Source organism: Fukomys damarensis, unplaced genomic scaffold, assembly GCF_012274545.1.
Source record: "Fukomys damarensis isolate Sample0158 unplaced genomic scaffold, DMR_v1.0_HiC HiC_scaffold_31, whole genome shotgun sequence".
Classification (NCBI taxonomy): Eukaryota; Metazoa; Chordata; class Mammalia; order Rodentia; family Bathyergidae; genus Fukomys; species Fukomys damarensis.
In genome coordinates this window covers 20764335-20777209 of record NW_022900943.1, presented here as the reverse complement: position 1 = coordinate 20777209, position 12875 = coordinate 20764335, and the positions used below count along the sequence as shown (strand labels likewise).

General features: G+C 36.6%; 1 protein-coding gene and 1 pseudogene across 2 annotated transcripts in view; one reads left to right on the top strand and one right to left on the bottom strand.

Moving 5' to 3' along the window:
* Positions 1-12875, bottom strand: part of Tmc1 (transmembrane channel like 1) — a 164910-nt gene that overhangs the window by 107977 nt on the left and 44058 nt on the right. The gene's annotated exons all lie outside the window — the stretch shown is intronic.
* The window catches only part of LOC109118509, a 15465-nt pseudogene continuing 14547 nt past the window's right edge, over positions 11958-12875 (top strand).

The following is a 12875-nucleotide window of genomic DNA, read 5'->3' as shown; positions in this document are numbered from 1 at the left end:
GAAAGTGCTATCAGGCCATTAAGGAAGAAGGGAAAATAAAAGATATGAAAAAAGGAAAAAATGGAAGTAAAGTATTTTTAAATAGGGAAGGAAGGAGGGGGTGAAGGGAGGGTAGGGGTAAGGGGAAAAAATGAGAACCAAGACCTGTCATGTAAAGGTACAAGATCCCAATGATGAATGTAACTTTACTGTATACCTAAAAAGTATCAATAAACTTAATGGTGAAAAAAAGAATTTTAGCAATTTTTTGTTACATTTCTTTAAATATTTCTATAAATAGGCATAACATTAATCAATACAAATAAACATTCTCACTACCTCACTTTTTATTTGGATTAATCCCAATATTTTCAAGCTCATGGCCACTGTTATTGTTTAAATCAAGAATATTTCTTAAGTGCATCATTCATTCATAGGTATGGCTTTGGGAAGGTAATTGAATCATAAAGGCAACATAGCTGACTTGCTGTTCGGAAATAGGGTCTGGTTGGAAGAGGTAGGTCACTGGGGAACTGATAATATATTTCCCTCCCTGCTCTGTTTTATTTTCTCTGCTTCTTAGCTGCCATGATATAAGAAGCATTCCTCTGCTCAGGCTCTTCCACTATGCCATTTATGTATTTAAGCCTGCTGAACACGGACTGAAATGTTTACAGTGTAAGCCAAAATAAATTTTTCCTCCTTTAACCATTAAACAATTTACCCCAAGGTCACTGAGGCAGCACATTTGTTTATATATTATCCCAAGCATTGCTCAGACAGGTGTCATTTTAATCAGCTGATTCTTGCATCAATAAATTTGAATAAATTGTTGCTTTTATATTTCCTATTACATTACCTTATTAAAATTAATTAAAATATGCAATTTTTGGTCATCCTATTTTTAAATATTTGGGCTGGTAAGTGGTTCAGTTGTAGGCATTAGGTATTTTGTCCCAGTGATGAGATGAGGAAAATGACTGAGAAGATTTGGTACCAGGAGTGGGATTGTTGCTATGACTTCCTGACCATGTTGTTTAGAAGCCTCTGGAACAGGCTTGTGGAAGGAGCTTGGAAAGTTTTGAAGATGCTGCGTATAGAAGATACTGCCTATAGAAGCCCTAGAATAGTGTAAGCCAAGTTTGATGCAAGATTCTTGGCATAACCCAGAAAACTAGAATGCTGAGAGAAATGAAAACTGTAGAGTAGGCTCAATAGATTTCAGTGGAGACCAATTATTCCATTGGCAGTTGAACCAATGGCTATATGATTTATTCCCTGGCAAATAATTTGTCTACATGCTGAAACTTTACAGAAGACTGAAATTAAGGGTAGAGAAGAAATTAACCTGGTAGAGGAAATTTCAAAACAGCCCAACATTCAGGCTGTGCTATGGGTACTGTGGGTAGCTTTTAGAGAGGTTTATATTGAAAACCAGAAGGAAAAAGCTCATTTTAATAGTTTTCAGTTTTCCCCATAAGGAAGCACCTGCAAAGTTGGTGCCTTAAAGAATTAGGTTGCTGAAAAGATTAAAAAGAAGCCAAATATTGTTCACAGGGACAATAGGAAGGATGCCTTGAGGGCTTCCTGGGAACCAGCAAGAGCCCACCCTTTGCAGGCTCAAAGTTGCAAAAGTGAAAGATTTCTTCAAGAAGAGAGTGTTGCGGCACACTGCTCAAAAGGGGCTACCTAGGGAATTAATTCCCTGGAATTTGCTTCGCAGTGCTCACCTACTCAGACACTCAGGGGCCATTATAGCCTTGACCCAAGGTGACCCAACTGCTGTTTGCACTGGCAACAGACCTTGGCATCATCCACATGATGCTGATTTATGGGCTTGCAGAATATAAGAGTTACAGGATCAGGGAGGCTTCCACCAAAATTTTAGAAGGCCTAGAAATTCTGGCAGTATGCTCATGAGAGGGAGCAGTGTATGCAGCTGTGAGAGTGAAGAGAGGAGTGTAGTAGAGAGCCCAAGAATCTGGAGAAACCAAAAACACTGAATGTCTGAAGAAGCTGCAGACATTGAGTAAAGCCACCCCGAGAGAGGCCACTAGAGTTGCAACCAGCAGTGCTGTAGGGTCAGAGTTACCCAAACTCTTTGGAGTTCACATCTCATTGGCACAATTTTCCCCTAGTGCTGAACTACAAGATTTAATGTTTTCCCCCACTGGGATTTGATCTTGCTTTTGTCCCATTCCTTTGTATCCCCTAATCCTTCCTTTTAGAGTGGGAATACTTACCATATTTTATGATGGCAGTGTTTAACTGTCTCTTTTACAGGGCTCACAGTAGAGTTTGCCCTGAGTCTCAGAGGAGAATTTGGACTTGGACTTGAACTATTAAGGCTTTAATGACTTAAGAGATGGACTAATGCATTTTGCATAAAGAAAAATGTACATAAGTCTTTTAAGGGATTGGAATGTTATGGGTTAGATATGAGGTATCCCCGAAAGCCTTACGTGCTCAGAGGCAGAGCTTATTATGGAAGGTGATTGAATTATGGGGATGTTGCAGCTGATTTACCATTAGGAGATAGAGCTTAGTTAGATGTGGGTCACCAGGTGCATGACCTAGAAGAATATGTGTCCTTCTCTCTGCTTCCCAACCACCATGATATAAGCAGCTTTCCTCAATCCAGGCCCATCGACTATGGCACCAACCGTGCAAGGACTGAGACTTCTGAAACAGTGTTCCAAGGTAAACCTCCCCTCTTTTTATGTTGCAGGTACTGGGTGTTTTGTCTCAGTGATGAGGAAAGTAACTAAGACAGCCATGAAGAACAGAATTTATTTCCATCACTGGCCTAGTACTAAGGGATATGAATAAGAAAAAAGGATTCTTTTTCATCTGAGTTTCTAGGATAAGAATAGAGTTTATACCACAGAAACCCCTCCCTAAATAACTAGCTCAGACCTTTCAGGTTGTTGGTGACTCTAACAGAAAAAAACAATGTGTTTAAGTCAGCCTTGTGTGAATTTTAGCCCTGACACAGTATTGTGTCATGTTATATTTTGCTTAATTTACTTAAGCTCCCCAGGCCTTAGTGAAAGGAAGCACGAATAACCATCACACAAGTCTGCTATAAAACTACCTATAATAACAAGTGCATGTAATAAACATAGTACAGTGCCTAGTACAAGGCAAAATTTATAATAATCTACAATCACTGTTTGAACACATTCCTAGACAAAAATATTTGGCACCTTTCATCTAAAATTCTACAAAGATTCATCTATTCTGAGTTTTTATCTTGACATTACTTGCTATACGAGCAGTAAATTTGTCTGAGATGATATTGATACTTAGTCTGAGAACCATTTCACCAAGAGGTAAAGACTAGGAATGAAATGTTTTCCTTAAGTCTCTCACTTGGTAGTCTCAGCTTCTCTGATACCCACGCCTGTTATGAAGTAAACCAATGTTAAAAGTAGAGGTAGCCAAATTCAAATGTCCTGTGCTCCCCAAGGCAATGAGCAGCTTCACCATCCAAATTTTTTCTTGTGAGCAATTGAAGGAGTAATTATAGCACAGGCATATGTTGATCAATCAACAAGCAGCTATTGGTGTCTCAGGGCCATAAAATGTATAAAGCCAGTTCCATACAAAGAAAGAAACAATAGTCAGTGGTGCCTGAAATGAGAGATTTGTGTGATTTCCCTCACGCAGCTGTAGAATTCCTTTGCCTGGCAGTCCTTTGACAGACAAGAGAACAAATTACCATGACTATGTGGCAAAAGAAAAACAGTGGTGGGGGTGGGAAGCGCTTAGTAAGAGCCTGACAGTCTGCCAAATTCTAAAAGTCCAGAAGACCTTGCCCTGGTCAATATATTCTTACGCTGATTAGAAGTTATTTTTTTTTTTAAAGCTGGTAATAATCAGTTTTATCTTGATCAAATGCCACAAGGTTGAGACTATGATTGTAACTATCACATCTGCAGGGAAGGACAGTGGCCTAAGAATCAAACCTGCTCTCTTAACAACCTGGAAGAAAAAAGTTATAAAGCTGGTGCTGATGAGGAGAGACCCCTCCAAAGGAGCAAATACCTGCAGGTGCTCATTACTTTTAAATTCCTCATTGTGGCTTCCTTTCCTGTGCATGGAAGAATTGCTTTGATTGTTGAGTTTAGTTATTTCCTTATTCCAACGCATCGCTCCTAGTTCAACATACTACTGTTTTTCAGATGACTGCGGGTAGGTTTAGAATCCTGATGGTAGTGGCAAAAGATTCTGAGACCATTCAAGTATTCCCAAGAAACTAGTTCACAACTCATATCCAGCTAGCACAGAGCTTATCTTCTGGCTCTTCAAAGCAATTTTACCACATGGCATCAAAACTATTCAATCCCACAGTAGTATTTCCTGTCACCTGAGTCATGTTTTGTTTGTGCATAGATTTATGTGTTTGAGGGGAAGAGCACAGACAGAAAGAGAAAGGGAATTCTGAAAAGATTAGTGAGATTTAAGAATCCTAGATCTCCTTTCTCAGCCTCTATATTCCTCTAAAACATCTATTTATGGTAGGTTATTTCCAAAAATTAAAATTTTGTGTCGCACATGAAAACAACACTGAGATTCCACCTCACCCCACAAAGAATGGCTGCTATCAAGAAATCAACCAATAACAAATGTTGGTGGGGTTGTGAGGAGAAAGGAACCCTTCTCCATTGGTGGGAGTGCAGACTGGTGCAACCACTATGGAAATCAATATGGAGATACCTCAAAGAGCTGGGATTAGAGGTTCCATTTGACCCAGCCATCCCTATGCTGGATATCTTTCCAAGAGAATTAAAAGAATCATATCACAGTGAAATATGCGCATCTATGTTTATAGCAGCAGTTTGTAATAGCTAAAACTTGGAAACAGCCCATTTGCCCATCAGTTGGAGACTGCATAAAGATGTGGTTTTTCTATTAAATGGAGTATTACTCAGCCATAAAGAATGAGAAATTACATTCGTTCATAGGAAAATGGATACATTTTGAGGATATACTCCTAAATAAGTCACGTGTGTAAATACCAAATAGTTTCTCTGGTGTGAAAAACTATAATAGTGCATAAGATCCTAATGAGATAATTGACAATGTGAAATAGGAAGAAAAGGGCTAAAGGTGTAGGGAAAGTGGGAAGGGTAGGGAAAAATATGAGAAAATAAAAAAATGGAAATAAAGTGTTTGTAAAGGGGGAGGGAAGAAGAGGGTAAAGGGAGGGCAGGGACAAGGGAAAAAAATGAGAACCAAGACCTGTCATGTAGAGGTACAAGATCCCAATGATGAATGTAACTGTACTGTATACCTAAAATGTACCAATAAACTCAATGACAGAAAAAATGAAAAAAAAAAAATTGTGTCAATTTTCTGAGCTTAGTAAAGCTGTTTGCTCACCATGAAGCAAAATTATCATCAATACCCTGAAGACTGGATATGGGGTTAACTTATTTTTTATTCATTAGCTCTCCTTTGTGGTATTGAGAGTATATTATAATGGATGTCATGGACAAAGGCCATCAATTTTCATATTCATTCTATGGTGTTGAATTCTGTCTCCAAACCTCTTTACCTGTCTCCCAAATCTTGGAGGATTTTTAGCAGGACAAAGCCAAGCTAATGTTTCCCAAACTTTATATTTTGTTTAGTTGCTGTTTTTGCTTGTTTGTTTTTGCTTTTGTTTTTTGGTACCTGGCCGTGTGCTTGCTCTTTTGAGGCAGGAGTGGCACCACTAATCTAAATCCCCAGCCCTTCCAAACTTTAATGTTTGATACCATGACCTGGAAAACTTTTGAAAACACAGATTCCTGGTCCTCCTCCACTGGGCTCAATAATTAGCTTCCTAAAAAGCTTCTAGGAGAAGCTCTGCTAAGGATGCCAGTGGCTCTTAGAGAACCATTGCTTGAGGCAACGAGGCAATGTGAGGACAGGGAAAAGTTAACAAGCACTTGCCACTTTCTTCTAGAAAACAACCTTCATGACCTAGAAATTAGCTTTCTGTGTCCATCATTATGTTAATCTCAAATTGTCTCCATTATTGTGACTTTATAATTATCCCAGAGGGCAAGTACGTTTTCCAACTTTGTTCTTCCTTTTCAAAGATTGTTGAACTTTTGTAAGTTCTTTGCATATTCATATAAATTTGAGGATTAACTTGTCAATTTATCCAAGTATTTTAAAAAGACTTCTGAAATACTGATTGCAATTATGTTATTGCTCATCAATTTGGGGAGAGTTGATATATTAATAAGATTGAATCTTCTGATTCATAAATCAGGTAAGTTCCATTTATTTCCACTCATTGATTTTATAAAGCAATGTTTTATAGTTTTTCAATGTTAAAGTTTTGCACCACTTTTTTCAGATTTGTGCCCAAGTACTTTGCAATTCTTATTTCTTATATTATAAATATTATTTTAAAGCTTTCAATTTCTGATTGTTTATTGCTTGTCTCTGGGTTTATTTTCTTGGAATGGATTTTTCTATGATATTAAAGTAATGCTGGCCTCAAAGAGAGTTGGGAAATATTCTTTCCTTCTCAGTTTCCTACAAAAGTTAGTATAGAATTAGGACCGCTTCTTCCTTTAAATGTTAGGAAAGTAACTAGAGCTTGAAACATTCTTATGGGAGAGTTTCTAATTATAAATTCAAAATTTTAAATAGATACTAAGCTATTGAGGTTGTCAGTTTCTTCTTGAGTGAATTTAGGTAGGTTATCCGGCAAATAAGCTCTTTAAGTAATCTAAGTTGTCAAATTTATTGGCATGATTTGTTTATAAAATTATGTTTTAACAGTATTAAAAGGGTTTCAGTACCTATAGAATTTGTAGTAGTTTCATCTCTCTCATTTTTGTTTTCTGTTATGAAACAAATGAATATTTCATTGAAGTTATTTTTTCTTTATAGGTTCCCGATCATTCTAGACAGTGTTTTATCAGTTTTACTGATCTCAAAGGACAAGGTTTGCTGTTGTTGTTAATTTTCTCTATTATTTTTCTGTTTTCTAGTTCCTTGAGTTCAACTCTGGGCTTTCATTACTTTCTTCTGTTTATCTTAGGCTTTATTTGATCTGCATTTTTTTAGTTTCTTAGGAAAGCAATTGAAATATGGGAGTTGATTTCAGAGCTTTCTTGCTTTCAATATAGGTTTAGAATGCTATACACTTTCTTTTAGATACTGCCCACACTACACCTGACATTTTTGATGGTGCTTTTATTTATTTTAATTCAATTCAAAGCATTTTCCAATGTCTTTTTTGGTTTCTTATTTGACCGAAGGGTCACTTAGAAGTGTGATATTTAGTTTCCAAATATTTTTTCCAGATATATTTGCTATTGATTTCAAATTTCATTCTACTAGCTAGAGAATATACTTTATATAAGTGAATTCTTTTAAATTTATAAAAATTGTCCTTAAATGGCCTGGGATTTAGCTCAGTGGTGCTGCCATCTGCCTTGCAAAGTGCAAGGTCCTGAGTTCGATCCCTGGTACCAAAAAAAAAAAAAAAAAGAATTATCTAGAATGTGCGGTTTATCTCACTAAATGTCCTGTGTGCACTTGAAGAGAATATTTATTCTACTTTAATTAGGTGGGGTGTTATGTAAATATCAGTTCAAACTTAATAGTGTAGTGAGGTTATTTTTAATTGCTTTATGGTTATTTTTTAAATTGCTTATTCTATGAATATCTGAGGAAGTTTCTGAAATAATTCTGTAAGAGTGGATTTGTCTATTTTTACTTGCAGTTACAGAAGTTTTGTTTCTCTATTTTGTAGTTCTAATATTAGATTAATGCTTAAATTTGCTTCTTATCTAGATAGATAATTTACCCCTACTTTTTGTGAATGGCATTCTCTGCTCTAATAATATTCTTTGTGCTCAAATCTTATGAACTCAATATTATATAATACGGCCACTCCTTCCAGCTTTGTTGTTGTTGTTGTTATTTAATATAACTTTCCTATCTTTTTTGTCTTTAACCTATTTATACGTTTATACTGAAAGTGGGTTCGCAGAGACAACACATAGTGGGTTCTTAGAGACAACACATAGCTAGCGCTTACTTTTTTATATCAAATCTGCCACTCTCTAATATAGGAGTGTTTAGGTCATTGACATTTAACATGAATAGCTACCTGATTAGGTCGTAGTCTAAACTTTCATTTTTTAATTTGTATTTGGCTCATTTCTTCATTTTCAGACTTGCTTAAATAAATTATCTTGCCAAATGATTCCATTCTTTGGCGTTTTATGGCTTATCATCTGAAGTTCTTTGCGGTGCTACATTAAGTAGCTGCTTTAGAGTAATGGGTTTTATGACATACTACCCCAAAGTACAGCACCTTGGTACACTAAATATTTTCAACTGTAAGAATCTGAGGAAACTGTTGAAGCAAGAACATCACTCTCACCTTCCCCTAAAGGTTTCCACTTAGAGGTCATAAAACTTAGGAGGAAATTTTTTTATCTTCTTCTGAAGCACTTCATGATAATATCAGATGAGAGGCTCCCTCTCTACTCCAGAAAGGAATATCTTCATCTCCAAATACAAAGGGCCCAGAATCTGACAAAAATAAGCATTGCTGGGTTTCCCCTCCTGTACTACCACTCAGTCACACCCTCTTCATTCTATCTTATTTTTCCAAAACTAATCTCTCTTCATCAAACCTTTTATAGAAGTATTCAAGTTTGTTTGTTGGGTTTTCTTTTGAAGGCTCCCTTCTCACATAAAACTTATTAAATAAATATGTACATTTTTCTCTTATTAATTGTCTTTTATTATGGAGGTCTCAGCCATGAAGCTATGGAAGGCAAAGATATATTTTCTCCCTTACAAAGGTGAAGTGGTCTTTAGTCTCAGTGTACCCTTAAGGGATATTGTACCATTACATGTACAATGTAAAACCTTATGCCAGTGCTTTTACATTTTTTCCATTGCAGCCTTTGTACTGCTATTGTCATGCACATTTTGAAGTCACTACTATTTTCTTCTACAATGTATAATTTACTATTTTGGGGGGGGGTTCCAGGGATTGAACTCAGGTTCTTACCCTTGCGAGGCAGGCGGGGAACCACTGAGCTAAATCCCTGGCCCCTATAACTTACTATTAATCTACCAAATAGTTTCTCTGGTGTGAAAAACTAAAAGTGTAAATAAGATCCAAATTGTCTAAGTGATAATGTGAAATAGGAAGAAAAGGGCTATAGTTATAGGGGAAGTGGGAAGGGGAAGGGAAAGAAAATAAGGGACAAGAAAAAAATATAAGGAAAAAATTGAAACAAAGTCTTTGTAAATAGGGGAGGGTGGAGGGGGTATAGGGAGGGCAGGGGTATGGGTAAAAAATGAGAACTAAGACCTGTCATGTAAAGCTACAATATCCCAATGATGAATGCAACTGTAGTGTATACTTAAAAAGTACCAATAAACTCAATGAGAAAAAAAATTTACTATTAATCCTATGCAGCATATGTTTTATATGACATATTGGAGTTTTGTTTGTAGAAGTTTGTCCTTATTTTTTTACTTTCTTCTATGCCTTTCTTCTGTATCTCCAATATATCTTATGTCTAGCCTCTTAAACATGTATAATGTGATTATAATAGCTCTTTGTCTATTAATTATGTCTTCCTCATTTATGGGGCAATTATGGTTTTTTTTAATCTTAGTTACCAGTATGTTCATACTTCCTTATGTTCATGGAAATATTTAATGCATACTTAGTGACATTTCATTGTAATGTTGACTGAACAACACACTGAATGTTACTGTAGTGGGTGCTAGATATTTTATGTTCCTATGAATATTCTTTGGTATTTTATTTCTTATACGCATTTATATTACTTGGAAATTGTTTGACCCTGTAGGGTCTCAATTTCAAGTTTTATTAAGTGAGATCAAAGCAACATTTGCTTTAGAGATACTGCTGAGTCAAAACTCTTCTATACTCTACAGGATATCCATGGGATATAAGGTTTTATATTATTCCTGATGGGAGAAAAATTACTCCCAGATCTGTGTGAACTCTAGCAATTGATCCCTTTACTCTGTGCGAGTGGTTTCTTCTTCAGCCACAAAAGCTGATGATTGTTTTTCAGTTGAAGAGTCAGCAGAAATGCTCTGCAAAGCTGTAACCCTTGGTCTTTGCTCACATTTCTCTTCTCTGGAACTCTTTTCTGTACATTTTAGCTGCTTTAATCTCACCAGACTTAGACCTCTTTCCTTAACTCAGAGAGATCACCAGTCTCTGCCTCCTTTTCTGCGGCTTGGTCTCAAACCTTCTTTTGACAATAAGCTAAGGCAATCACAGGGCTCACTTCACTTGCTTTCCATCCATCAGAGGTCAGTAGTCTCCTCTGTTGTCTTCGGTAAAATATCTTGTAAACTGCTGTTTCATATCTTTTGTCTGATGGTTTGTGTCCACATAAAAGAGTAAATTCTGACAGTATCTTGTCTACACTGAGAAATCTACTCACACTAAAGGTCCTAAAGTTCTTTAAATTGAGTTTTTTGAGGATTTTTTGTTAGTTTGTTTTTGTTTTTGTTTTCCAGTCACACAGCAGAAAACATGAGTCCAGAGCATGGACACCTCCAAATGCTTTCTCGTTTGTTTGACATATGGTCACCTTCAGTTGTCCAGAATTATCAATTATCAATTTTAAGGGAAGAAAAATGTCAATTAACTATTCATTCATTAAGTAGACATAATTTTTATAGAACTTTAAAGAGAAATAATAGGAGAGATTTTTAGTAATTAAACAGCTTCCTTTTGGTTACCAAATTATCCTGTTGGAATCCTTAGATCAGGTTGCTGTCATGATCTTCATTTTACAGAGAAGAAAACAGAAATAAATACATATATAGCTATGCCACCACACCCAGCTAAATCTGTATAATTGACACATTGATTCACTCAGTTATCAAGAATACACTTAGTATTTATGGAAACAAAGCACCAAGAGCCATACGACTCAGCTAAAGAACTGCCATCTTGTCCTCATAATCAGACAGACATGAATTCACCCCTCAACATAGAAAATGATTTCTATATCTTTTTGAAATTGAGACAATAAATCAGTCTCTGGTTTATGCGGGGAAAGGAATGTAGTGAGTAAGGTGGCAACCAGAAGGACAGAAGCTTAATTACACTGCAGAATCTAGGGATCAGGTCTTAGAGAGCCTAGGGTAAGGGTGAGGGTAGGGAAAAACAGGGCTGAAATACTGGGTAGAAAACTGTCCTAACCTGAAAGTCAATCTGGAAATTTCCTTTGCCACTCTCACCTTACTGGGGATACAAAGGAAGCCATAAAGAAGCAAAAAACAAAAGATAACAATTTTCACTACTTTTCCTACACTGCTTTAATTTTCTTCATAGCATTTTTGCCACCAGATGTTATTATTTAGCTCTGCCTTCATTGAGCCACAGTTTATTTTCCCTACAAAGAAGAAGGCTGCAAGAAGACCGAAAGTTCTATAGTCTTGAAGTCTTCATTGTTAGTGCCTGACAAACAGTAAGTACTCAGCAAATATTTGTGACATGAATGAATGACTCAATTAATCGATCAAACAATCAACAGTATTAACAATAGGAATATTATGCAATAATCTCCTTTCAGTTTCAGATTTACTACTTTTTCTCTATGTTTTGGAACTTATGGATTAGTATTGAAAACTTTTCCAAGAGGAAAGAACATGAGCAAAAACATCACAAGGGAGAAGGAAGCAGAGAGGTATGGAGAGAACAGAATATTTTCCAGTCTTGATTACTACATCTCTCCTGCAGTGCACTCCCTTAAATTCCTTCGATAAGATCCTATGCTAATTCCCACTGCACTCTCATGCTCCCCAATATCAAAGTACTTTTTAAATACAGCTATTATAAATCTTTCCTTTTGAAATCTCTGACATTTTAACTTGCTCCCTTCTCACTCCAGCATCTGTTCAGTCTGACAATTTGCCATTCATAGAACCCAAATTTCCTCTGCTTCGCGGCAATGAAACCAAGCAACAACGGAGAGAATGGTGACCACAAACGGCAAGGCATGTTGCTCACTTCTGAAAGCCGTTATGCAGTCGTTCCTGATCCTGGAGATAGCGAGGGCCATTTGCTCTTGAGTGGGACAATTTCTCCTCTAGCAGCTAGTGCTAAAAGCACTCGAGCCTCTAGGACCCTGACCTACCTCTATACACAGACCAAGAGAGATTTGGTAGCAAATGAAAAGATTTGTAAAAATGAGACAAACTGATTGAAGCTCTGTTATATTTACCTACAGGCCTGTAAACAAAGGTGGCATCATGGTGCCAGAAAACTTTTAGGACTTCTGATCACAGGCTGAGTTGTCAGACTTGTGAGTTTGAAGGAGGAGCTTGCCAAGGTTTATTTCCTATCCAAGGTATTCTGAATCAATGCTAAAAGCCACTGGATGTAACATTCTACATTTGAAATATTTATAGCAACCTACTGAATAAGTCACCATATAAAAAAAAAATAGACCCGCTTCCTTAAGTTGTGCCTTTGATTCCATGTAACCTACTGAGGAAAGCAGAAGTAGAAGACAACCGCTTTTTCTCATGCATTACCTCCTTCAGGAAAGAGCTGGAAACAAGCAGTGGACACGGACACTAGAAATTTGAAAGCAAGCTTCAGGGGGGTCATAAAATGCACTCATTACCCAGGCACCTGTTCATCCAGGTGACCATCCATTCAACAAATATTTGCTGTCACAACTGCTTTTGTGATAGCACAAACATAGAGTACAAAGATTTTTCCATGTGCTTGCTTTCCTACATTTTTCAGTGTAATCAGTGAGTATATATCCTGAAATCTCTGGAGGAATATTGATTACAAACACTCTATGGCTAAGATATATTGTTGCAAAACTTTTTTGTTTTTCTTTTAAAATATATATTAT